Here is a 5,495-nt window from a genome sequence, read left to right on the forward strand (position 1 = left end):
CAACTCACAGAGTTGAACCTTCCTTTTGATAGAACAGTTTTGAAACACTCTTTTTGTAGAATCTGCAAGAGGATATTTGGAGCGTTTTGAGGCCTATGCTGGAAAAGGAAATATCTTCACATAAAAACTAGACAGAAGCATTCTCAGAAACTTCTGTGTGATGAGTGCATTCAACTCACAGACTTGAACGTTCCTCTCGAAAGAGCAGTTTTGAAACACTCCTTTTGTAGAATCTGCAAGTGTTTATTTGGAGCGCTTTGAGGCCTATGTTGGAAAAGGAAATATCTTCACATAAAAACTAGACAGAAGCATTCTCCGAAACTTCTTTGTGATGAGTGCATTCTACTCACAGTGTTGAAGCTTGCTTTTGATAGAGCAGTTTTGAAACACTCTTTTGGTAGAATCTGCAAGTGGATATTTGGAGGGCTTTGAGGCCTATGCTGGAAAAGGAAATGTCTTCACATAAAAACTAGACAGAAGCATTCCAGGAAACTTCTGTATGATAAGTGCATTCAACTCACAGACTTGAACGTTCCTTTTGATAGAACTCTTTTGAAACACTCCTTTTGTGGAATTTGCAAGTGTTTATTTGGAGCGCTTTGAGGCCTAAGCTGGAAAAGGAAATATCTTCACGTAAGAACTAGACAGAAGCATTCTCAGAAACTTCTTTCTGATGAGTGCATTCAACACACAGACTTGAACATTGCTTTTGAAAGAGCAGCTTTGAAACACTCTTTTCGTAGAATCTGCAAGTGGATATTTGGAGCACTTTGAGGCCTATGCTGGGAAATGAAATCTCTTCACCTAAAAACTAGACAGAAGCATTCTGAGAAACTTCTGTGTGATGAGTGCATTCAACTCACAGACTTGAACGTTCCCTTTGATAGAACAGTTTTGAAACATTCCTTTTGTAGAATCTGCAAGTGTTTATTCGGAGCACCTTGAGGCCTATGTTGGAAAAGGAAATATCTTCACATAAAAACTAGACAGAAGCATTCTCAGAAACTTCTTTGTGATGAGTTCATTCAACTCACAGAGTTGAACCTACCAATTGATAGAGAAGTTTGGAAACACTCTTTTTGTAGAATCTGCAAGTGGATATTTGGAGCCGTTTGAGGCCTATGCTGGAAAAGGAAATATCTTCACATAAAAACTGAACAGAAGCATTCTCAGAAACTTCTTTGTGTTGAGTGCATTCAACTCACAGACTTGAACTTACCTATAGAAAGAGAAGTTTTGAAACACTCTTTTGGTAAAATCTGCAAGTGGTTATTTGGAGCACTTCGAGGCCTGTGCTGGGATATGGAATATCTTCACCTAAAAACTACAGAGAAGCATTCTCAGAAAGTTCTTCACGATGCATTCGTTCAACTCACAGAGTTGAACCTTCCTTTTGATAGAACAGTTTTGAAACACTCTTTTTGTAGAATCTGCAAGAGGATATTTGGAGCGTTTTGAGGCCTATGCTGGAAAAGGAAATATCTTCACATAAAAACTAGACAGAAGCATTCTCAGAAACTTCTGTGTGATGAGTGCATTCAACTCACAGACTTGAACGTTTCTCTCGAAAGAGCAGTTTTGAAACACTCCTTTTGTAGAATCTGCAAGTGTTTATTTGGAGCGCTTTGAGGCCTATGTTGGAAAAGGAAATATCTTCACATAAAAACTAGACAGAAGCATTCTCCGAAACTTCTTTGTGATGAGTGCATTCTACTCACAGTGTTGAAGCTTGCTTTTGATAGAGCAGTTTTGAAACACTCTTTTGGTAGAATCTGCAAGTGGATATTTGGAGGGCTTTGAGGCCTATGCTGGAAAAGGAAATGTCTTCACATAAAAACTAGACAGAAGCATTCCAGGAAACTTCTGTATGATAAGTGCATTCAACTCACAGACTTGAACGTTCCTTTTGATAGAACTCTTTTGAAACACTCCTTTTGTGGAATTTGCAAGTGTTTATTTGGAGCACTTTGAGGCCTAAGCTGGAAAAGGAAATATCTTCACGTAAGAACTAGACAGAAGCATTCTCAGAAACTTCTTTCTGATGAGTGCATTCAACACACAGACTTGAACCTTGCTTTTGAAAGAGCAGCTTTGAAACACTCTTTTCGTAGAATCTGCAAGTGGATATTTGGAGCGCTTTGAGGCCTATGCTGGGAAATGACATCTCTTCACCTAAAAACTAGACAGAAGCATTCTGAGAAACTTCTGTGTGATGAGTGCATTCAACTCACAGACTTGAACGTTCCCTTTGATAGAACAGTTTTGAAACACTCCTTTTGTGGAATCTGCAAGTGTTTATTCGGAGCACCTTGAGGCCTATGTTGGAAAAGGAAATATCTTCACATAAAAACTAGAGAGAAGGATTCTCAGAAACTTCTTTGTGATGAGTTCATTCAACTCACAGAGTTGAACCTACCAATTGATAGAGAAGTTTGGAAACACTCTTTTTGTAGAATCTGCAAGTGGATCTTTGGAGCCGTTTGAGGCCTATGCTGGAAAAGGAAATATCTTCACATAAAAACTGAACAGAAGCATTCTCAGAAACTTCTTTGTGTTGAGTGCATTCAACTCACAGACTTGAACTTACCTATAGAAAGAGCAGTTTTGAAACACTCTTTTGGTAAAATCTGCAAGTGGTTATTTGGAGCACTTCGAGGCCTGTGCTGGGATATGGAATATCTTCACCTAAAAACTACAGAGAAGCATTCTCAGAAAGTTCTTCACGATGCATTCGCTCAACTCACAGAGTTGAACCTTCCTTTTGATAGAACAGTTTTGAAACACTCTTTTTGTAGAATCTGCAAGAGGATATTTGGAGCGTTTTGAGGCCTATGCTGGAAAAGGAAATATCTTCACATAAAAACTAGACAGAAGCATTCTCAGAAACTTCTGTGTGATGAGTGCATTCAACTCACAGACTTGAACGTTCCTCTCGAAAGAGCAGTTTTGAAACACTCCTTTTGTAGAATCTGCAAGTGTTTATTTGGAGCGCTTTGAGGCCTATGTTGGAAAAGGAAATATCTTCACATACAAACTAGACAGAAGCATTCTCCGAAACTTCTTTGTGATGAGTGCATTCTACTCACAGTGTTGAAGCTTGCTTTTGATAGAGCAGTTTTGAAACACTCTTTTGGTAGAATCTGCAAGTGGATATTTGGAGGGCTTTGAGGCCTATGCTGGAAAAGGAAATGTCTTCACATAAAAACTAGACAGAAGCATTCCAGGAAACTTCTGTATGATAAGTGCATTCAACTCACAGACTTGAACGTTCCTTTTGATAGAACTCTTTTGAAACACTCCTTTTGTGGAATTTGCAAGTGTTTATTTGGAGCGCTTTGAGGCCTAAGCTGGAAAAGGAAATATCTTCACGTAAGAACTAGACAGAAGCATTCTCAGAAACTTCTTTCTGATGAGTGCATTCAACACACAGACTTGAACACTGCTTTTGAAAGAGCAGCTTTGAAACACTCTTTTCGTAGAATCTGCAAGTGGATATTTGGAGCGCTTTGAGGCCTATGCTGGGAAATGAAATCTCTTCACCTAAAAACTAGACAGAAGCATTCTGAGAAACTTCTGTGTGATGAGTGCATTCAACTCACAGACTTGAACGTTCCCTTTGATAGAACAGTTTTGAAACACTCCTTTTGTAGAATCTGCAAGTGTTTATTCGGAGCACCTTGAGGCCTATGTTGGAAAAGGAAATATCTTCACATAAAAACTAGACAGAAGCATTCTCAGAAACTTCTTTGTGATGAGTTCATTCAACTCACAGAGTTGAACCTACCAATTGATAGAGAAGTTTGGAAACACTCTTTTTGTAGAATCTGGAAGTGGATATTTGGAGCCGTTTGAGGCCTATGCTGGAAAAGGAAATATCTTCACATAAAAACTGAACAGAAGCATTCTCAGAAACTTCTTTGTGTTGAGTGCATTCAACTCACAGACTTGAACTTACCTATAGAAAGAGAAGTTTTGAAACACTCTTTTGGTAAAATCTGCAAGTGGTTATTTGGAGCACTTCGAGGCCTGTGCTGGGATATGGAATATCTTCACCTAAAAACTACAGAGAAGCATTCTCAGAAAGTTCTTCACGATGCATTCATTCAACTCACAGAGTTGAACCTTCCTTTTGATAGAACAGTTTTGAAACACTCCTTTTGTAGAATTTGCAAGTGTTTATTTGGAGCGCTTTGAGGCCTAAGCTGGAAAAGGAAATATCTTCACGTAAGAACTAGACAGAAGCATTCTCAGAAACTTCTTTCTGATGAGTACATTCAACACACAGACTTGAACCTTGCTTTTGAAAGAGCAGCTTTGAAACACTCTTTTCGTAGAATCTGCAAGTGGATATTTGGAGCGCTTTGAGGCCTATGCTGGGAAATGAAATCTCTTCACCTAAAAACTAGACAGAAGCATTCTGAGAAACTTCTGTGTGATGAGTGCATTCAACTCACAGACTTGAACGTTCCCTTTGATAGAACAGTTTTGAAACACTCCTTTTGTAGAATCTGCAAGTGTTTATTCGGAGCACCTTGAGGCCTATGTTGGAAAAGGAAATATATTCACATAAAAACTAGAGAGAAGGATTCTCAGAAACTTCTTTGTGATGAGTTCATTCAACTCACAGAGTTGAACCTACCCATTGATAGAGAAGTTTGGAAACACTCTTTTTGTAGAATCTGCAAGTGGATATTTGGAGCCGTTTGAGGCCTATGCTGGAAAAAGAAATATCTTCACATAAAAACTGAACAGAAGCATTCTCAGAAACTTCTTTGTGTTGAGTGCATTCAACTCACAGACTTGAACTTACCTATAGAAAGAGAAGTTTTGAAACACTCTTTTGGTAAAATCTGCAAGTGGTTATTTGGAGCACTTCGAGGCCTGTGCTGGGATATGGAATATCTTCACCTAAAAACTACAGAGAAGCATTCTCAGAAAGTTCTTCGCGATGCATTCATTCAACTCACAGAGTTGAACCTTCCTTTTGATAGAACAGTTTTGAAACACTCTTTTTGTAGAATCTGCAAGAGGATATTTGGAGCGTTTTGAGGCCTATGCTGGAAAAGGAAATATCTTCACATAAAAACTAGACAGAAGCATTCTCAGAAACTTCTGTGTGATGAGTGCATTCAACTCACAGACTTGAACGTTCCTCTCGAAAGAGCAGTTTTGAAACACTCCTTTTGTAGAATCTGCAAGTGTTTATTTGGAGCGCTTTGAGGCCTATGTTGGAAAAGGAAATATCTTCACATAAAAACTAGACAGAAGCATTCTCCGAAACTTCTTTGTGATGAGTGCATTCTACTCACAGTGTTGAAGCTTGCTTTTGATAGAGCAGTTTTGAAACACTCTTTTGGTAGAATCTGCAAGTGGATATTTGGAGGGCTTTGAGGCCTATGCTGGAAAAGGAAATGTCTTCACATAAAAACTAGACAGAAGCATTCCAGGAAACTTCTGTATGATAAGTGCATTCAACTCACAGACTTGAACGTTCC

This window comes from Pongo pygmaeus, chromosome 13 (genome assembly GCF_028885625.2).
Source record: "Pongo pygmaeus isolate AG05252 chromosome 13, NHGRI_mPonPyg2-v2.0_pri, whole genome shotgun sequence".
Taxonomy (NCBI): domain Eukaryota; kingdom Metazoa; phylum Chordata; class Mammalia; order Primates; family Hominidae; genus Pongo; species Pongo pygmaeus.